The sequence below is a fragment of the Triticum aestivum genome, chromosome 1D, assembly GCF_018294505.1.
Source record: "Triticum aestivum cultivar Chinese Spring chromosome 1D, IWGSC CS RefSeq v2.1, whole genome shotgun sequence".
Classification (NCBI taxonomy): Eukaryota; Viridiplantae; Streptophyta; class Magnoliopsida; order Poales; family Poaceae; genus Triticum; species Triticum aestivum.
The window spans coordinates 448,495,549-448,517,676 of NC_057796.1; the positions used below are offsets into that span (position 1 = coordinate 448,495,549).

A 22,128-nucleotide genomic window follows, 5' to 3' on the forward strand; every position below is an offset into this window, starting at 1 on the left:
CGGTGTCGGCGTAAGTACACTCTCCTTAGTGCATTCTCTTTTCTTTTCTCTGGTATTTCCTGAATCCTTGTCTTTTTCTCCAAACAACCAGAGCTCCCTTGTCGCTCGAGCGGGCTGCAGCCGCCTCCGTCGTTGGGTCGCCGGGAGGATCCGGGAGCACTACTCGCCGCGTGGACCCCCGGGCCGAACTTCAGGCGGCGACGGAGCGAAACGCGCGGGAGGCGCGAGAGGAGCGGGAGGCGCAGGAGGCGGAAGCGCTGAGGGCGGCCGCCGCCAAGGCGGCGCAGGAGGAGGAGGAGGCGAAGGCGCGCGCTGCCGCCGCGGCCAAGGCCCAAGCAGAGGCTGCAGCTGCGGCGACGGCGGAGGGGGCCTTGCTGGTCACCCCACTGCGCGTCGCGGCGCCTGGAGCCCAGGAGCCCCCGCCAGGAGAAGCCGGCGGTGACCAGCCGGGGCTGGAGAGGGATGACGACGTCGTCATCCTGGAGAGGGCGCCGGTGCCGACCCCGCCGACTGGGACGGCTCAAGGCGGCCGGCCTGATCTGTCACCTGCGCAGTCGGCGGGGGGCGAGCCGGCCGCGAGGACTGAGCTGGCGGTCCGGATGCCGCCAAGCCGGCGCGCGGGGAAGGCCGCGTCAGAGCCGCAGAAGGCTGCGTCGGAGCCGCAGCCGGCCGCGGACTCCAGCTCGTCGGCCCAGGATGTGGAGGCGGCCAGCGCCACCTCGGGGTGGACGCCGGGCGGAGGGACGGCCGTGATGAACGTGGCCGCGCAGGACGTTCGGACCCGGCTCCAAGCCCAAGCTGCGTCGTTGAGGAAGTACAACGACGAGTTCCTTGCGACGCGGGCGGCCATCCGGGTTAGTCTTCTTATCTTGCTTTTTTTATCTTGGTTTCTTCCGTGGGGGCGCGTCAGCGCACCCACTGGGTGTAGTCCCCGAGTTCCGAGTCAGCTGCTGAGCACGCGGCTTGGAACTTTTTAGTGGATCTAGTCTTGTTATCCTTGCTCTTACTCCGTTCTTCTGCCTGTCTTGCAGGACTACCACAATCTTCGCGTGGCTGCCTTCAACTCCTAGGCTCGGGAGCTGACCCAGAAGACCGCCGACCTAACTGAGAGCCGGGGTAAGTGCTTTGTCCTTTATCTCATGTGGGGGCGCGTCAGCGCACCCACTGGGTGTAGTCCCCGAGATCCGGGCCGACTGCTGAGCAGTCGGGTCGGATCTTCCTTGACGACTTCCTCTTATTGTTTCTTCTTTTTCTGCCGTCTCTGCAGCGGCCAACGCCAGTCTGAGGGCAGAGCTGGGAGGGTCTCAGGCTGCCCTTCGTGCCAAGGAGGCCGAGTTTGCCGCCTTGGTCCAGGAACGTGACCGCCTGGCCAAGAGGTTGGCCGACCAGGAGGAGGGCCACAAGGCGGCTCTAAAGGCGGTGCAGGACCGCGAAGCCGCCCTCCAGGCGGAGTACGAGACAGAGGCGGCTTGCTGGGCCGAAGCAAAGCAGACTCTGGTCAATGGCTATGGCCAGATCGAGGATTTGGTTGACGGTAAGCCGCCTACTTCTTCGTCCTTTCTTGCCGTCTGCCGCTTTTGGCTCGTTTTCTGACTTGGAGTTATCTCTTCTTTCTCTTTCTTTCTTGCACAGAGTACTTCCCTGGCTACTCTACCGCCGCCAGCCAGATCATCGAGGCCCGCCGCGAAGCACGAAGGCAGGCCGGCGCCAAGATTGCACCAAACGCTGGCCGTTCGCTGGAGGAGCAGCTCTTGGCGATCCAGGCTCGCCTCCAGCCGGCTCACCGACTGCTCCGCCGGCTTCAGCGTGCCGGGGCGCAAGTGTTGGCCGCCCTCTGGCCTGGCGAAGTGGTTCCCCGCACCCCCAGTCGGACTGCCGACTGGCTGGAGGTGGCAGTCGGCCGCTTTGAAGCCTGGAAGGCTTCGGCGGCTCGGTCCGGCGCCAGGCGGGCGCTGGAGTTCGTCAAGGCCTGGTATCCCAGCCTGAGTCTGGATCAGCTGGCTACCTGGCGGCAGCAAGCCGACACGGAGCTGGAGCCAGCGCGGCCGGCTATCATCCGGCGGGCTTCGGCGATCGCCGACTACACCGACACCAGCGCCTTCGTCCCTGAGGTAGATGACAACGGTGTTGCCCAGCCGGAGGACTGGTTCGGGCTGAACCCAGCAGACGGCGAAGACTCGGCGGAGGAGATCGACTCCAGCGACGAGGGTGAAGAAGAGGAGGAGGAAGGTGAAGACGCCGAGCCGGATGGTGGAGCGGCCGGCCAGCCTTAGCCTGACCGTACCTCCAGCAACACGTCGCGCGCGGGTGCGCCGCCTGCCACCGGTGGTGATCAGGCTAGGACCCGCCAGCCGGCCACTCCTTCAGCCGGCGATGCCGTCTCCATCGACCAACCCGGCTCACGCACCGCGCCTTAGTCTAGTCTGTTGTCTTTTGTTTTCCTGTCTTATCACTTTTGGAACAATATTCTGTTAAGTTTGCACAATTCCACCCACTGGGGGTGTCTTCGAACTATGTCGATTGCCGGCCTGTTGAGGGCTTTATGTGTATATATGACTATGCATGTGTTTGGCTTTTCCTCGTCCTTTGCTTTTCATCCTTCTGCTATTTCCTTTGCCGCCCTCCCTTGGTTGCCGCCTCCCCAGTCAGACAGTTGCTCTGCAATCTGTAGCTGGAGAAGTGCTTGGCCAATTAGGAGGGCAAGTACTCTAGCTTTGTTGGATTAGAGCTAAGTGTTTAGGAAGCCGGCCAGCCGGCTGTTCTGACAGCCGGCAGGCGTGGTTGGAGGCCGTCTTTTCGCTATATAAGTTCATTAGTCCTTAGCCGTTTTTCGTGTGGGCATCCTTTCTGCCCTGGCTCTTGCTAGTCGGACAGTCGGTTCTTCGAGCTGCGACTTTCAACAAGAGAGGACTCGGGAGCCGGCACACTACTTGTCTGACTTCAGGTAGAACTTTTAATATAGCTCAAGGCGGCCAGTCCCCGGGCCGACTAGTCGAACCCGGTGCCAGACAAGAAATCAAATGTAATAATACATTCATGGATATGACATTCTTCACTCATAGATAAATAAAGACAGTCCCCGAGTGCTCCTCGGGGAGCCTGTTGTTTCATACTTAGTACAAAAGGGTAGCATGATACATACTGCTTTCAATTGTAAAATCTTCTCAGGAGGTTCGCGTTCCACGGTCGCTCCGACTCCTTGCCGGAGTCGTCCCTCTTGCGTGCTCTTGGTTTTTGCGCGTCGATCAGGTAGTAAGAGTCGTTGCCTAGTGCCTTGCTGATGACGAAGGGGCCTTCCCAAGGGGCCGAGAGCTTGTGCTGGCCGTCTGTTCGCTGGATCAGCCGAAGCACAAGGTCGCCCTCTTGGAAGGATCTTGGCTTGACCTTGCGGTTGTGGTAGCGGCGCAACCCCTGCTGGTAGATGGTGGACCGACTGAGTGCCAACAGCCGGCCTTCTTCCAGCAGGTCGACACCGTCTTCTCTTGCTTCCTTGGCCTCCGCCTCCGTGTACATGGTGACCCGAGGCGAGTCGAACTCGATGTCGGTTGGAATGACAGACTCGGCACCATATACCAGGAAGAATGGAGTGAAGCCGGTGGATTTGTTGGGGGTAGTACGCAGACTCCAGAGGACAGCCGACAGCTCATCGAGCCAGCAGCCGGCCGATCGCTCCAGTGGCACAACTAGTCAGGGCTTGATGCCGAAGAGGATGAGTCCATTTGCTCGCTCGACTTGGTCGTTTGACTGCGGGTGGGCAACGGACGCTAAGTCCAGTCGGATACCCTACGTTGCGCAGAAACGTGCCAGTGCTCCTTGGGCAAAGTTTGTGCCGTTGTCGGTGATGATGTTGTGCGGCACGCCGAACCGAGTAGTGATGTCGGTGATGAATGTTACGGCAGTCGGCCCGTTCAGCTTCTTGATTGGCTTCGCTTCGATCCACTTTGTGAACTTGTCCACGGCGACGAGCAGATGTGTCAAGCCGCCGCGGGCTGTCTTGAAATGGCCCACCATGTCTAGTCCCCAGACGGCAAAGGGCCAGGTGAGGGGAATAGTCTTGAGTGCAGAAGCCGGCAGGTGTTGCTTGGAACTGAAGACTTGGTATCCTCTGCAGCTCTTGACTATCTGTTTGGCATCTTCCAAAGCAGTCGGCCAAAAGAAACCGTGGCGGAAAGCTTTGGCCACAAGTGATCTTGAGGCTGCGTGGTGGCCGCATTCGCCTTGATGGATATACTTGAGGATTGCCACTCCTTTTTCTGGCTCAACACAGCGCTGGAAGACTCCAGTGACGCTGCGCTTGACCAGCTCTCTGTTGATTATTGCATATGCTCCGGCTCGTCGTTGGACTAGTCTTGCTGAGATCTCATCAGCCGGCAGCTCTCTGCTGACTAGGAATTTGAGGATGGCTGGGCCCATGATGGAGCAGTGACTTCTTCTTCTGTTAACGCGGCCACCAGGACTCGGGTGGGTGGGTCGGGTGGCGTGGAACTGGAGTCGGCCACCGCTTCTTGCGTTGCTGCAGTCCCCGAGCCGACTGCTGCAGTCCCCGGGCCGGGTTCTGAAGTCCCCGGGCCGGGTGCGACTACGGCAGTCCCCAGGCCGGTTGTCGAAGTCCCCGTGCCGCCTGCGGGATTCCTCCAGTCGGATCCGGCTGTATCAGGCACAGGCGGTACGAAGATAGAGTCTGACTCTGGAGACGGCTTGATGAACGGCTTGAGGAGGCGCTGGAGGGAGACGCCGGTCGGTATAGCCTGTCGGGTGGAGCCGATCTGTGCCAGGGCATCTGCTTGGTCGTTGTCGGCCCTTGGCACGTGAAGGAACTCGCACCCTTCGAAGTACCCACTGATCTGCTGGACGAGGAATCGATAGCTCGCCATGTTTGCGTCCTTGGCGTCCCAGTCGCCAGATGACTGCTGGACCACCAAGTCTGAGTCGCCATAGCACAGGATCCGGCGTATGCCGAGTTCTTTGGCTAGCCGGAGCCCATGTATGAGTGCCTCGTACTCGGCCACGTTGTTGGAGGCGGCGAAGTGGATTTGCAGCGTGTATCTGAGTTTGTCGCCTTTGGGAGAAGTGAGGACGATGCCGGCTCCCAAGCCGGTGCGCATCTTGGACCCGTCAAAGTGCATCCGCCAATGGGTAGAGTCGGGAGCCGACGGTAGGTACTGGGTCTCGGCCCAGTCGACGAGGAAGTTGGCCAGTGCTTGGGACTTGATGGCGGTGCGGGGCTGGTAGAAAATTGTGTATGGTGCCAACGCAATGGCCCACTTGGCCACCCGGCCGGATGCATCCCGGCTGCCTATGATCTCGGCCAGCGGGGCGGTGCACACGACCGTGATGGGATGCTCTTGGAAGTAGGGCTTCGGCTTCTTGGCGGCGAAGTACACCCCGTAGCACATCTTCTGGTAGTGCGGGTAGTTCTGTTTTGAGCTGGATAGTACTTAGGTTCAGGGAACTCATCTTGAATGGCTCCGACTGCCGGCCGAGCCGCCGGCTGCTGGGGGGCTGGAGGTGGCGGGCCGGGAGGCGGAGGCGGCAGCAACCCTTCGCCCTTGGAGATTCGCGTGAGCCAGTGGCATTTTCGGGTTGTGTGGTTAGACAGCTTCGCGCCGCTGTGGAACTTGCAGGGGGCGTCGAGAGTCTGCTCGTAAGAGAAAGCCGGCTGCCAAGCCGGCCTGCCACCCTTCTTCTTGGGAGCGGGCCGCTCTTCGGGCTGCTCATCTTCAACTGCGGCCACCTGCCGACTGGTGGAAGGCGGCATGGGGGCCTTGCGCTTGTGATCGTTCTGGTAGGGGCGCCGATTGGAGTCGCCAGCCGGCGTCTTGGGAGCCGGAGCGAGCACCTTCCCAGAGGCGTCCACTCGGAGCTCGGTCTTCATCGAGGAGTCGGCCGTGGCGTACTTGTCCGCGATGATCAGGAGTTCGTCGAGGGTAGCCGGCTCGTCGCAGAGGAGTCGGTGCTTGAGGAGGGTGCCCTCTCGGCACCCGGCGGTGAAGTACTCGATGGCCTGAACCTCGTGCACCCCCTCGCAGGAGTTGCGGAGCTCAGCCCACCGCGTGAGGTAGTCGCGGGTCGACTCATTGGGCCCTTGGACGCACAGGGAGAGCTGGCGAGGCTTGGGAGGCCGCTTGTACGTGCTGGTGAAGTTGCGGACGAAGACTTCCGTGAAGTCCAGCCAGCTGTTGATGCTGTAGGGCTTGAGGCTATTGAGCCAGGTGCGCGCCGTGCCTTGCAGCATGAGGGGGACGTACTTCACGGCCACGCGCCAATTGCCATTGGCTATGCTGACAGCAATGGAGTAGTCGATGAGCCAATCTTCCGGCTTCACAGAGCCGTTGTACTTGGGCGTGTCTCTGGGGAGCGAGAACCCTTTGGGGAAGGGCTCGTCGCGGATGCGGGGGCCAAAGCATGGCGGGCCGACATCGTCTTCTTCTTCTAACGCCAGGGATCGAGCAAGGCGGTCGATCCGGTGGCGGGCGTCGTTCTCGCCGACTCCTTCTCGGCGGCCTAGTCGGTCACCAAGAGTCGGGTGCGTGACGGGTGGCGGGGTGAGACGTCTCTCCCTTCGAGGCGGGGGAGGAGGCAGGTTTCCTTGGCGCTCCACCGCTCGAGGGCGGCCTTCCGCGTCGCGCTCGATGGTGATATGAGTCCGGCTGCGGCTGGCAGCCGGCTCCTTGTCTTTCCTCTGGCGGGTGCCGCTCGCAGTCGGCGAGCGGGACGTCGCGGCGTGCTCCCGGCGCGGGGGATGACTATCAGCGCGGGCGCCGGCTTCATGCCGTTCTGCGGCCGCGTCGATCAGCTGTTGGATCCGCCTCGTCATGTATGGAAGCTCATCGGCTCCCAGCCCATTTAGCTCTTCTGCGGCCGCCTGGGCGGCTCGTAGATTCTCGAGCGGGGTGGCGTAGACGGGGCGATCTGCCCCCAGCATGCTGGCGATAGCCGCGCCGCGCTTCTGGACGAAGCCGGCTCGGCTTGGGCCGCTAGGCGGCGGCGTACCGAAGGCGGCGCGGTCGACTTCGCGCTGGTGGGCCTCGGTGAGGCGTCTCATGGAGGCTATCTTCTGGCCCTCCGCGACGAGGGCGAGGCGGCGTACCTCCAGGGTCTCGGCGTCGGCGTCGGCCGGGATGGGGACGGATAGGTCGTGCATCGCCTCTTGTAGGGCGTCGTGGGCGTTCTCGCCCGAGTTGGCGACGTGGCTGATGACCAACACTTCGGTGACAGCGCTGCTGCCGCTGTCGGTTCGAGGAAGAGGGTCGTCGAAGACCACCACGTCGGAGGGGTAGGCGTCGAGCGATGCCGTGTCGGAATCGACAAGCATCGGGTCGGTGGAGCCGACCGACTCCAAGTCTGCAGCAGGCTTGCTGGAGACGTGAAGTTGGTCGAGGAGGCTGACGAGGCGGCTCTCGGGGTAGTCCGTGCCTGCATCGGACGCAGTCTCGTCGGAGATGCGAGCCTCGCCGAGCAGATCGGCGAGGCAGCTCGCTGCGCAGGCGTCGTCGACGCCTTGCAGCGCGTCGGGGCAAACGCCAACGAGCGCAGCAGGCTGGCTGCGCTCGCGGGGGAGGAAAAGGGTTCCCGTCCAGAACAGGTCTCCGGACGACGGTGCACCTGGCCCCACGGTGGGCGCCAAACGTCGGGTGGTAGGTGCGACATATGCCAATGGGTGGCTTATCATGGTGGGTGCCAGTAAAACGTCGCCGGTGCCTGGAAACGGGATGAGGCGAAGACATGCACGCCGGCGAATCTTACCCAGGTTCGGGGCTCTCCGAGGAGATAACACCCCTAGTCCTGGTCTACGGGGTCTCCGCATGATCACTAGATCAGAAAGAGTAGCTACAAATGCTCCTAGAGCTGCTGGGTTCAAGGGAGAAGAAGAGCAAGGCTAGCTCTCACTTCCCTCTCTCTATGGTGTGTGTATAACTCTAAGAAGCCAACCCTTTGCATGGGTGCCCCGGGGGGTTTATATAGGCCTACCCCCCAGGGGTACAATTGTAATCCGGCTGGGCGCAGGTCCCAGTCGTCAGTGTCTGTGCTCGCCGGCTTCTCCACCGGCCGTTGGGGCCCGCCGACTGCCGGCCTCTTGGTCGACAAGCCGGCCCCACTGCCTAGGGGTCTTGTCGGCGGCTGCTTACTGTAGCCCCGCCTTTGATGACGAGGGCTTTGTCGAGGTAAGCGTGGCTACAGTGTGCCGCCTCTAGGGCTCTCACTGTAGCCTTACCTCGTCTTGTCTCCTTAATCTGGCTCATGCTTCGAAGGAGGGGAGTAGCCGGCCTCTGGGGGCCGGCTACGCCCTTGGCCGACTGGGGGAGGCTGGGCCGCCTTCGCGCCTCTCTCTGGAAAAAGGGGCCCGCCGCCTGTGGGCCGTACTAGCACCTGTCGTGGATGACGTTGTGGCCAGCATGGCTACAGTGCCGAGCCGAACGGGAGGTGACCGGCCCGTTCGGCGTCCTGTGGCCATGCCTGCCTCGGGCTTCGGGGGTAGTGGGCTGCACTGTGGCCACACTCCGTCTTGTCACCATTATGTGGGTGTAGTTCTGGTGGGTGCGGTCTTGGCCGGCTTTGTGGAGTCGGCGCGCTTCATGGCCGGCTCTTGGAAGTCGGTCCTCTTGGCGCCGGCTTCCTGGAGTCGGCCATCTCGCAACTATCTTGGGGGAGGTTACTAAGGCCGGGTCGCCTTTGCAGAGTCGGCCCATGGGGTAGTCGGCCAGGGGAAGTCGGCCCAAGGCTTCGAACGCTTGAAGGCTCGATCGGCCCGATAATTTTTGAAGAGCCATGGGTAGTCGGTTAGGCTACCCGTGGCCATTTACTCCGACATATTATATTTCCGGTTAATACAATTCTAGCATGAATAATAAACATTTATCATGATATAAGGAAATAAATAATACTTTATTATTGCCTCTAGGGCATATTTCCTTCAGTCAGTTGGGTCGGCACGCAATATGATGCTACCGAAGACAAAAAACTGGCCAGGGACAAAGATGTCGTCATAGTCGCTGTTGTTGTTTATCCGTAGGTTCGCCATCGAGCTTATGCGGTCACCTGGCGGGACCTGTATGGGCCACCAATGTCGGTGCTAAAACCGACAGATCTCGTGTGGGTCCCATGCTTGGTGATCAGAGCTAGATGGTAACACAGAGAGTAGGGACACGATGTTTTACCCAGGTCCGGGCCCTCTTGATGAGGTAAAACCCTACGTCCTACTTCTTCTATATTGATTGTGATGAGGGGCACAAAGAACGGACTGATCTACCTCGAGATTGTACGAAGATGTTTCTGAGCTCTAAACCTTGTTAAGGTATATGCGTATGAGCACGCCTATGCCTCTACAGACTAAACGCCATGGCTTATATAGGCACCAGGGTATCTAGGGTTAACAAATGGATGGTTACAATCTTAAAGGTAAGTATGCCGTTAAAATGTGCTTGAAGTGTATGCCAAGTCTTCAGGAGATGTTCATCTTGATCGCCTCGAGGGCCAGGGCCAGTATAACCACGTCATCATTCTTCAATGGGTCCTCGGCCCGGCCCATTACCAACGAGCTGACGTGGCAAGTTCCCCCTAATTTAGGACACCAAGAGAGCCCACGGGCCTCGTCTTGCATTGATTATTGCGCCATAAAATCAAATATATTTGAAAAAAAATCCACCTAAATTTTCAGGTCATTCCGGCTCCGTGAAATTTTCACCTAAAAATCCAAAAACAATAGAAAACAGGAACTGACCTTTGAGGCTGGGTTAATAGGTTAGTTCAAATAAAAATAATCTAAATAGCTACTAAAATATGTAAAAGTGGTATGATAATAGCATGAAATAATAAAAAATATAGATACGTCGGAGACAAAACAAAAGCGCGCGTTGGGCCATGACATTTGTACGTTTCGACCCAAAAGGACATGGACAGACCAAATGTGATGCACGACCGCATTTGGTCCATCCATGCCTGTTTAGGTCAAAACAAATACAAATCGCGACCCAATGCAGCAGCAGAACTGGACGGGCGTCCGTTTTTCGTCCGCCTGTGACCCATTTCTGGCTCAAATTTTGGTGGAGTTTGCGTCGGCGCGAACGCGCGATGCCCGCCCTTGTCCTCATCCTGGCCCGCACGTCGGTGACACGTCCACCCCATTTCTCCCTTTCTCCCAAAACCTTCTTGCCCTCTCGCCCGCCATGGCCGACGCGCCAAACCCTGTTGTCGCCTTCCCGGCCGCCACTGCCGGCAGCATGGCCGCCCGCTTCGCGAAAAAGAAGAAGCCCAAGAAGGAGATCACGCCGAGCAAAGGGCCCGAGAATCGGAGAAGAGGCCTGGCCGAAGGGCTAAAGATGCGGAGAGAAAAGCCGCCACCAACGTCGTCGTCCTAGCCACAACCGCGTAACAGAAGGACGCCATTGAGGAGAGGGTGGCCATGATCGCCTAGGGCACGTAGAAGGAGGACCCCATGCTAGGGTTCAGTGGCTCGACGCCGGCCACTCTTACCGCAATGGAAGAAAAATATTATTACACATCCTTAGCATGATAAACATGGCTCAAGATCCACATAGGTTAACGTCATCTACTTTGAACAAGGCACCCTATCAACAATCATGCTTTACTAATTTTCTGATCAAGTTTTATGTATGGCATGATTAATTTAGGGCTACAAATTAGTATATATGAGTTATTTTTAAATGCTTTTCAATTGGACAAAAAAAAGAAAAAAAAGATCTATTATCCGTCGCTGGCCGACGGTAAATTAAACTACGCCCACAAGAAAGAAAAAATAGTAAAATCCAGAGAAAAGAAAAAAAGGGATGGATCTGAGATTCAAACCTAGTATATTGGGGTAGAAGTTTGCATGAGCGGGCCATTAGGAATGACTTCAGTTTGTATTGGAAAAGGGGTTCGGTGCTAGATTGCTTAACCGACCAAGTGGATAATGAAAAATAAAATAAAAGAGGCGGACTTGGGCATGGGATGTGTAGTGCACGGCTAGATCTCGCCGGTGCAGCAGGAGGTGTGCTTGCGTGCGTGCGTGCTGGGCACGCGAATCATTTTTTAAGTTTTCAGCTTTTCCAGTTTAACGAACCGTTTTTGTGTCTCTTATGGATGGTATGATGGGCAATTTTGGTGCAAAATTTAGGCGTAATTTAATGACAAGAAGAAATGCTTCTCAGTTTATTAGTAGGTATATATTTTTACATATAAGTATACTTATTTTGAAATGTGGAAACATATTTCGGACACATGTATAGATGCAAACCAAACAGATGAAAAATTACTCACATGTGTCTAATGTTCATGTTTTTTCATCCAAAAATTTCTATACATGAAAAAAGTACTCTCTTCGTTTTTATTTTACTCTGCATATTAGAGTTGACTGGAGTCAAACTTCATAAAGTTTGACCAAGTTTATAGAAAACAATATAAATATTTACCATAACAAATATATATGATGTGAAAGTACATTCAATAATAAATCTAATGGTATTGATTTGTTATTGTATATGTTCATGTTTTTGTTTATAAACTTTATCAAAGTTTACAAAGCTTGACTTTGACCAAAGTAATGCGCGAACTAAATAAAAATGGAGGGAATATTTATTTTTTGCAATAATTTTTGTACACATATATTAAATAAATGTTTGTGTAGTTTTGAAAGATTTTATTTCATAAAAGACACACACACACATATATATAATGCTTAGAAATAGAATGCTCGCATAATTTAAATAAAATAATTTTAGTTGTACCAAAAATATTCATGTTTTTAATTTAAATTATTCATTTCTATTTGCCCAAAAGAGCATAGGGGGGAAAGGGAACCCCGAAAATAACAGAAACCCAAAGAAAACCAAAGTATTGCTTGGCCCGGCCCATGTGTGTTGCGCTGTGAGCGAGCGCGACCTCGGCCCCTGATAAAACCCCGTCCCCCTCCCAAATCCAGGCACGAAACCCCAAAGCTCGGAGCCACCTTTTTCTCCTCGTGCCCGTCCCATTTCGCTGCCTTCGCTCGCACCGCCGCACCACCGCCTCCCCTGGATGGCCCCCGCTGCCTTCCGCGAGCCGTCGCGGCCCTCCGGCAGAGGGCCGCCGGACCCGTCTCGTCCCGCGCCACCGGGCCCCGGATGGAGCGGACTCTCTCCACGGGGAAGCGCCTGCGCCGCGGGCCCAAGGAGGTAGTTCGCTCGCTCTCCCCCTCTCGTAGTGCTCGTGCGGGACATCGTAGAAATTCCAGATCCGGTTCGCTCGAGCGTACCAGCGTTTGATTATGTGTTGGAAGGAAGGACAATGGCTATTGCTGATCGAAGTAGGTAGTCCGCTCGCTCTCGCGCACCAGTTCCTGGAAATTCCCGATCCGCTTTGCTGGAGTATTTTATTCTGTGACGAGCGATTGATTTATGTAGTGAAAGGAAGGATGACGAGTTCGGTCGCTTTTGTAGAATTTTACGTCCCATTGGTTTAGTTCCTCGCTTGGGGAATTTCCCCTTTGATTAACATTTAGTTCGGGTTCAGTGATTTTCCGGCCAATCAACATCCTTCCATTCTGTTTCAGCTTTACATTTAGTTTGCCATTGAAAAGGTACAGGTATGACAATGTGTGGTCTCTTGTAATGGCATGATTCTGACCTGGTAAGCATGCACCAACCAGGTTTAGGTTGTTTAGAACAACAAGGTGTGGGGGTCAAGAAGGACGGTGATGTAAGATTATTAGACTGCTGTTATTCATCTGCTCTGCATGCTTTGCTGGCCAGACCAGCTGATTAACTGATGCGATATCTTTGATGCTGAAGATGCAGCAACATTCTCATCGTTGTATACTATTGTTCGTCACCTTTTTATTTTTCCATTGGAAACTAGGAATTCACCAAAGAAACCTCTTCTGTTCCCAGGTCTGCAGGTACAATCCCAAGAAGACTGACGCTGTCATCGAGGAATTGAAGAAAAATACCCAGGCAGCTAATGACGAGAGGGAGGAGCTCGTAAAGGCAATCAAAAATCTTGAGGCAAAGCAAACCAACCCTTGGTTTAACTCTACAATAAAAGGACGTCTACTGTAAGTACTTTCCTGCTTTCCGGCCTTGCACAATATACATCAGGGCTGTAATTTGTCAGTACTGATTATGTAGACCATTGGTACAGCTGTACACATGTGATGTGTGGCTTCCTATGAATGATATTTTTCCGCTGTTCACACCAGCAGTTCTAGCCTGTGATTGATTAAAACCTGTATGTCTAGTAATAATCTTACTTCATCCCGAATGTGTTCTGGAGAAGTAGGAACTGGCATTGGAATTATTTTTAGTTGATTACTATCTTTTATATGATGCACATTAGTGAATAGAACTTGAGGAGCTTGTAGCAAAGCTTGTTATGTAATTCAAATGCCAAATGTTACTTGTCTTCAAGCCTCTTTAACATTTTCTCGGTGGCACACTTGGTGTTTTAAACTCATAGATAGAAGCACGAATATGAGCTGATTGTATGATTCTGCTATCATGTCCTTTAGCACTCTACTGTGTGTGGTACCCACTACCCATAGAGTATGTATTGTCATTAAAGTTCTCTTTTTATGTGTTGTAAAACCGCACATCACTACTATATGTGTTTTTTTTTTCATTTCTGCATGCAGTTCACATGCATGTAATGCTTGAACTGTTTATATGTATCGTTTCATTACAGTGTATTTGTCTCGTTTACACTATGGCTTTCAGTTTGAATTTGAGTGCCTGCTTAATGATGGAGATGGTGGTTCCGATTGGTAACTGATAAGGTCCTGCTTTTGGCTTTGCGCGATATACATCAGGGTTTACATTTAATTTGTGAGCACTGGCTATGCATAACCCAGCAGTGCACATGTGATTTTTAGCTTGTGCTATGAATGCTATTTTTCTGCTATGCGCACTCTCCAGCAGTTCTAACCTGTGATATATAAACATGCCTATGTCTAGTTATGTATAATAAGGTTACTTCATCTCCAATATGTTCTGGAGAAGTAGGGAACTGGCATTGTAATTATTTTCAGTTGGTTGCCATCTTTTATACGATGCACATATATTGAATGCAACTTTAGGAGCTTGTAGGAAAGTTTGTGATGCGAAAATAGTGGTTCAAATGCCAAATACTACCTGTCTTCAAGCATCTCTATCATTTTCTCAGTGGCATACTTGGTGTTATAAAATCCTAGACAAAAGCACCAACGTGAGATGTTTGTTTGATTCTGTTATCACGTCCTTTAGTACTCTACTGTGTGTGGTACCCATAGAGTATGTGTTGCCATTAGGATTCTCTTTTTATGCGCTGTTATAAAACCATTCATCAGTATTATATTTGTTGTTCCATTTTCTGCATGCAGTTCACATGGGATACTTGAACTATCTATATATGTATTGTTATTACATTACAGTGTTTTTTTTTTCTGTTTATGGTATGGCTTTCAGTTAGTATATTTGAGTGTCTGCCTAAAGAAGATGATCAGATCTGATTTTGTATGACTGTGGTAGTTGATAAGTTATGAAGTGCGTTTTTATGAAACAGAGTTTTCATGTATTGTATTGTTCCATTCCAATGTGTCCTTCCTTTGTTGCTGGGATAATTCCTTATTAATATTCCCATGATTTTTAGGATGATTTATGACTTGCGCACTGGCAAGAACCTATACCCTTGTCTAAGCATGGTTCCTATTTTTTAGGGACTGGCCAGGCCTGATCGCGCTGACGCTGGCGGCTGGAGAGATGGTGAGGAAAATTTGGGGTTGAGCTTCCACGTAAGGTAATTATCCCCTTGCAACTCTATTTTGCGCTTGCTTGTTTTAGTGCCAACCGTGGTCACTTACCTTGTTTTGCTGCTCTGTAGGCTATAGGTAAATGAAGAACGAAGACTATTTTGCTTCTCAGTAGGATGTACGTAACTGAAGATGGAAGACTTTTGCTGCAACGAGTAGTGAATGATGTGGCTATACAGAAACACGAACTGGACAGACAGACAGACATACATCACTAGTATCTGGTGTCGAAAACGGGAAATGCAGTTAACTGTGTTCATGGTTGAACGTTTTGGCCTGTGACGTGTAGGATGATGATGTGCGGTGGGTGCTCGCAATCCCAGAAGTGAAGTTTTCCTATCCTGTGCATTTGCGGTTTTTGTTGAATGATCGCATTTGCTGCTGCTTGCTGCTGCTGTTTTGTTTCCGTATGCATGCACCGGTGAGAGGTTAGCATAGCATAGCAGGGCCGAGGGTCCAAGCAAGCTACAGATTTGCCTTTAACCTCGATTAGATAAGGAATCTTTAGATTTTGTTTCCGTTGGTGGTCTCTGCGTGTCAGTCAGTCAGTGGGTGGAAAGCCATTGCTTACTCCGGCCCAGCTGTGTGCCTCTGTGCCTGCTGTTCTAGTTCTAGGCTTTGCTGCTTGGTGTCGCCTGCGAGAGGAAAATCGAGTTTGGGAGGCCACCGTGGTAGGCGGTGCGTGTGGGGTGTTGGGCACCGCTTCCAGAGGAGGAGGCTTCCCTGCCCTGGGGTCGACGTTTTTTTGCTCGAGCTGCGCTTCAACTTCGGCCTTGCCAGTTCTCGAGCGCGGTGCGTTCCTTCTCTTCAGTGGGACGCAAGCCGGAGATAAGGCGCTCGGGGACCGTGGTCAGGGCAATCGGTGGCCGTCGGTGCTGGGCCTGGGCGGCACGGCACGGCACCTGGTGGGAGGCTGTGCGGCGGCTAGAGGGCCGGCCGGGCGCGCGCCAACTGCGGCAGGAGAAGGGGCATGCCGGTGGCGGGCGTGGCCATGGCCGGCATCGGCTGCAACCTGGCGGGGGCACTACAATCTACGATCTTGGCTTTGGCGACTTGGTCAGGTGAGGTGCTTGCGGGGGTGTTAGGATTCGTATAGGTTGTAGCCATGTGTTTGGGTGTGGGATTTGGGAGAAGGCAGAAGGGGCTCTGGCCTGGACGACATTGTGCTGCTTGTTGATCTTGTGGGGCGAGGGTGCTTGGGTGGGGTGCGGTGGGGATTTGGGACGAGTCTCTCTCGCGTTCAATCTCTTCTGCTATGAACGGAATTGGGATGAGTCTCGCGTTCTGGTTCCGGGCGAGGGGCGTTCCTGTTCCTGTCTGAGACAAGGAGGCTGAGCTGAGGGGAGGCAGGCTTTGGCCTTAGGTGCAGGCAGTTGCTAGGTACGTCGCTGGCGGCGAGGGTGCACTGGCACTTGAAGCGGCTCAACAAGCCAAGCCGGCCCTTGAATTCAATTTTGACATCTTATTTCATAGTGGCCACTGAACTTTTGTGTTCATGCACTTGAGCAGATGGGCCAGCGCAGAGAATGGTGATTTCTTTGGCGTGAACTGCTTCTTTATTTTAGGCTTTGTTCTTGCCTTCTTGGGGTTAATTATCATCTTTCTTCCCGTGAATTTGGTAATACTACTGTAGCTGCGTTTTCTAGAATTTGACCAAGCTTGGGTAGAAGCTGTATTTTCCAAATTCAGAAAAGATTGCCTTTTCTCTTCTTCTTTTCGGTTGTGTTATTTTCCATTGCTACCCTGTTTCTTTTTTAATGTCAACGTTTGGTGATAGAGTAGGCAAATTCAAGCAAAGCGGAGCAAGAAGATGAGATTTGCATCCATCCAGACTGTTTTTTTTTTCTGCCAAATAGCCTCCAGTTGGAAAAGAGCAAAACCTTCTGTTTCTTTGTTAACATTTCCCCACCTACCGAAATGAGCAGCTTTTCAGTGCAAAAGATGAGTATATAGTTCAACAATGTCTCGCTGCATTTTTATTGGAAGATGAAGCTTGTCCAACATCGTCTGAGATGGTTTGGGCATATTCAGCGCAGGCCTCCAGAAGCTCCAGTGCATAGCGGACGGCTAAAGCATGCGGAGAATGTCAAGAGAGGGCGGGGTAGACCGAATTTGACATGGGAGGAATCCGTTAAGAGAGACCTGAAGGATTGGAGTATCACCAAAGAGCTAGCTATGGACAGGGGTGCGTGGAAGCTTGCTATGCATGTACCAGAGCCATGAGTTGGTTGCGAGATCTTATGGGTTTCACCTCTAGCCTACCCCAACTTGTTTGGGACTAAAGGCTTTGTTGTTGTTGTTGTTGTTGTTGATGCAAGTTTGAGATTTAAGTTCTGCACACTGTGGCAAGAACAGTGCCTTTTCTTTTTCGGACTCAGATGTGCTGTAACATGTTTTTTCTTCTCATTACTGTATGTTTACAAACGTGCAGAGTCCAGATGGAGGCATCATGGATTGCGTGCACATATCACAACAACCTGCCTTCGATCATCGTCCCCTCAAGAAACATACTCTCCAGGTACGGAATCCTCCACCTTCCATTCATTATCCATGGCTGAATCACTGCACTCATCGTGACTACCAGAATCTTTATCTCTTTATTATCATCGCAGATGAGACAGTCCTACCACCCGGAAGGCTTGTATGATGATGCTAAGAGCAGCCTGGCCTCCGACAATGACGGAAAGAAGTAGATGCTCTGGCATCAGAGTAGGAGATGCCAGTAGGGCACTGTCCTAACCAGGAGGACTGTCCATGCGGCAGTACAGTAGAAAAAAACGGCCTGCCCTGAACCCGATGTCCATTGGCCATAGCATGCTCGATGAGGGCAGGGGCAGCCACCAAGTAATCCCGCTTTATCCTGTTTGAGGTTGAAGACCGCGAAAATGGTGTTTGCCATGTGGTACTGTTATTGTGAAATTCAGCATGCGATGCAGTACGTCTGAGCAGGGGAAAGTACTATGGTGCGAAGGCCACCATTGTTTGGGAGCCTAAAATCGAGCAGCCTATCAAGTGCAATCTATCCCAGCTATGGAGGTCATGTGGTGCGGATCTCAACAACATCAAGGCCGAATGGCAGGTACTGTGAAGAAGAACCTAAACTAATTAGCTTCATTTAGTTCATTGGTTCATCCTTGGTCCTGAGTTATTCTGCGGATACCAGTGGAGGTATGTTCATTCTTGTTATTTTTACCTTCTTCGTCTAATAGGTCAGACATTTTATTTCTGACAAGTCTTTTGTTTCTGCTCATCATATGTGTGTCTTCAATATCATGTTCCATGCCCATTGTTGGCCTTGTTCTGTGAGAAGAGAATCTTCTCACCGATTTGGACCGGCCCTCGAAGCTCAGCGTTGGTTACTTTGGGGCTGATCAGCTGAGAAGACGGCAGTCATTACAAGGATGTGTGGTGCAGATGATACACATTGTGGCTACTTCAGGCTACAATGGAAGTGTGCAGTGGCGAATCTTGGAAGAAAATGAAAGGGTGGCTCAAAGCTAACAGTGAGTAGAAAAAGTAAAAAACTCTCAATCCTTTAGTCCAAATACGGTCAAAATATTGATACGAATACTAGTAATTTTCCTTTTCCAGTTTTTGGAGGCGGGGCTCGAGCCTGTCAAAGCCCCCCTGTCAAGCGTGGATTGTAGCTTTGCAGTGCTAATTTACTCAAGGAAGCTTTGGTATGCTGTTTGGCCGAACGGTCGTATTTGTTAGGTAATATGTTCACAACATTTGCGTTTGTCTGCTTGCGCCTTGCTTGACTCTCATTGATTGGACCTAAAATTCAAGAATTGGAATTGGATGCCAAAAATACGAGTGTTTAGCTGTCCCAAGAATTCCAATGAATTTAAAATACTATCAGCAAAGAGTCAAATAGAATCCGTGGGTCCTGCACACTTGTGGGACATATATACACACATGGTACCGCCGAAATGATCTTTGGAAGACAGTCAAATAATCTCCAAAAGTTCAACATAATCTCGTCAAAAAATTATAGTGTTAATGCAAAGGTTTTTGTTATTTTTTTGCGGGTGAGTGTTAATGCGAAGTTGAAAATGCAAACGCTGAAGTTTTATGAAAATACATCTATACAGCTATCTTGCGTCATGGCCTGCGTCGCTCTGTTTTGAAACTTGGCCAGGGTCTATGCATATGTTTTGATTATAAGCTGACTAAATCCATGGATTTACATGATGCATTGTACATAAGCAAAGTATTTAGTTACATACAATCTAGTTATATGTTAGCAATTTTCTCTTGATATAATACCACGAGAAATTGAGTATAAGTTATAAATATGGTATGTTTGTGACAACAAATTTCATTTCTCCGTAGCATCACTGTAAATTCAACGTGGAGCGCAAAAAGCACCTGGCGGGCCAGCTTGCATATCTGAACATGGCAACAAAGAGGGCCATCGTGCCTCACCGCCGCTTGCCCCTGTCATTGACTTGCGGGCCCGGGAAATAAGAAAAGTGACCATCAGAAAAGTTCTCGTAAGTTATACAGTCATCCCGTAAAAGTCAGTTTTACAGGACGTTTTTTGGGGATCTATTAGAGTTTGCCTTTAGGAGAGTTTTTACGAGACTTTTCTCGTGATGCTCTAATGCCCAATGTAATACCGAAACTGGTATGCAGACGACAGTTGCCGAAGGAACTATGCACGATGGAGGATTTAATGGTGATGTCCAGGTTTGCAGTTTGAAAATTATCAGTGTATAGCATCGTTCATGTAACACAAGGTCAGTGCTCACCTCTTTCTTAAATAAGGATCTGAATTTTACTACCATGTGACACATATGGTAAGCAATCCAAACTATTCAAAAAGGATCTGAATTTTACTGATTCATTAGAAATGCAAAAATGGATTGAAAAATACCCCCGCCCCCTCTCGAGAGGCCATTCAATTCTGAACGAACCAGCAGCGCCGCTGTTTGACATTTCCCATGACCATGAGCTAGGTGGATTAATGGCGGCCATATGCACACCCAATGGACTCCCAGCACCCTTCGGTTCTCGCGCTCCAATCTCCAACGACGCTTGCGTCGTGGTGCATGCCGCCCTTCACACTTAAACCTCTATTTAACGCCTTCATCTTCCCATCTTCTTTCTCTCACTATAGAAGGACGGAGCATTAATCCAACTTCTCCAACCCCGTAACCTCCCATCCATTCGGCCATGGCGGACTGGCCGTCGCTCCCGCCTGAGCTCATCAGGCGCATCGCCGACTGCATCCTGGACACCAACGACCTGGACTGCTACGTGGACTTCCGCGCCGTCTGCCCCACCTGGCGCTCCGCCACCGACGACCCCAAGAATTCCTCCGAGCTCCGCTTCCGTCCGCACCGGTGGATCATCATCGACGAGGTCTTCGAGAGCCACTCGCGGCTTCTGGTTAACACCGTCAGCGGTCTCGTCGTCCGCAAGGACCTGCCTCTGCTCGGCAGCTACTTTGTGGTTGCTACTACCCACGGCGGCTTCTTCGTCCTCGGCAAGAAGGAGCCCCCTCATGCAGCGGTCGTCCTCAACCCTTTCACCGGCCACATGATCCGCTTCAAGGCGTCGCCCAACTACGTGGGTGTTTGTGCTGCCGCTCTCTCCGGTCTTTTCATGGGAAAGCTACCTACGAGTTCTGATCTTTCTGAACTCCGTTCTTCACCCACCCTCATCTTGCTGTCTGACAGATGTTACCGGGAGTACTTCATGGCTGTTCCTGACAGTGTTCGTTTCAGTATAGACGCCGAGGATGTGAAATTATACGCTTTGTTGCGGCTGGCCGCCGGCGGTGGTATCTGCGCCACCGATAGTTGGCAGAGGACGGCGGCTCTGCTTCCAGTTGGTTTGGCTGACAAGATCTTCAGTTTGATGAAGCTGTTCCACATTGATTATTACGAAATTGTTGCCGACGAATTTTTACCTCGGCTTGCCGATCTTACCGGGAGGGGAGAACCGAACCAAATTTTCCTGGTGGAATCTTTTGGAGCATTGTTGGCTATCATCAAGCTGCAGCAATGCCTCAAAGTTTTCAGACTACACATAATGGAAATAACATAAGTAGTAACATCACACATATCTAAATTAAATAGATAATATGGCATTGCAATAAATGAAGAAAGAGGTGAAATTGGTAACATAGCTAGTTACTACTAGTATGAGTAACATCAAATATATCAAGGTAAGATGGGTCTATAACCTAATAAATGAAGTGTTATATGTTATCACACATATGTTACTCCCCACTATAGAGGTAGTAACATGGACTAGTAACATGCCTATGTTACTAGTCCATGTTACTATCCATTGTGGCTAGTCTCAGGCTGGACAGCGTCACCGACAGCAATGAGCTCGAGCCTGTGAAGAGCATTGGCGACCGTGCCATCTTCATCGGTCACCGTATGTGCGTGTCTGTCAATACGCACAAGTTCCCGTCAATCGTCCCCAACTGCATCTACTATGCGTGCTCCTCAGATTCTTCACTTGACATCTACCAGTATGATCTCCCGACTGATAATGCAGAGAGGGTTTCTGAAGGCATAGGTTCTCTGATCAACAGTGGGATGTCTTTCGCCAACCCTCCGTTTACGATCATTCAGCTCCTCTCCAGCTACACCATCAACGCCCGGGCGTCTCAGCTAGCGATGGAAAAGATTAAACCTCAGCCCCAAGCTGCTGCTACTCCGTATCTGGACTATTGGTCTGATTCTGACCTGGACATTTTTTGGTGATGTACTGATTTATGTGACTGAACTATCGAACCGTCAGATGTCACTTCTATGTGTGTTTTCATTCGATGAGCTATCAGTTGATGTTTATTACATGTTGTCTACTTTTAATTGCTCGTAGGATGTGGAACAAGTATTGTGGGTGTTAATTTCATCTTGTTATGAACCTATGGCTTCATCTTCTTTTGTAACGCTATTTAGCCCTTAATTAATCAAGTTTATTCTCCCCTAGCTTGTGCCGCTGAGTAGTACAATCTGGTGCATTTTGACACTTACTTTGCTGATCTTACTAAGAGCATGGTTATTAATCAATGAAAAAAATAGCATGCTATTGCAAATAGCGTATCCCTAAAAATATGCTATTCGCGTTATAGCGTAGTATTAGCGAGACACTGCACCTCAATTTATTTAGTGAGGCATTGTTCAGAACGCTATAACACTATTTTTTCACCGTTGATAATACAACAAACAATCGGCTATAATGAGTTGTCATGTCATCTATAGCCAACCTAATAAATGACAGTCCAATAATAAGATTTAAATATGTACTATACTTTATAAATGGTTGGCCCACCTTACAATCTCAGAAAGTGTCTTGGGGCTCGTACTATAGCCGCCGGCTCTTATTCCACAACGGGCTTCCATTCT

General features: G+C 51.6%; 1 long non-coding RNA gene across 2 annotated transcripts; it reads left to right on the forward strand.

Moving 5' to 3' along the window:
- Nucleotides 1-11,935: 11,935 nt before the first annotated feature.
- On the forward strand, nt 11,936-18,529 carry LOC123174339 (uncharacterized). 2 transcript variants are annotated; one of them, XR_006486978.1, is made up of 7 exons: nt 11,936-12,152; nt 12,867-13,030; nt 14,666-14,745; nt 14,830-15,061; nt 17,190-17,276; nt 17,371-17,926; nt 18,069-18,529. It is a non-coding gene; the product is annotated as an uncharacterized lncRNA (long non-coding RNA). The 2 variants fall into 2 exon arrangements; XR_006486972.1 differs by having other exon boundaries at nt 17,371-18,529.
- Nucleotides 18,530-22,128: the final 3,599 nt, after the last annotated feature.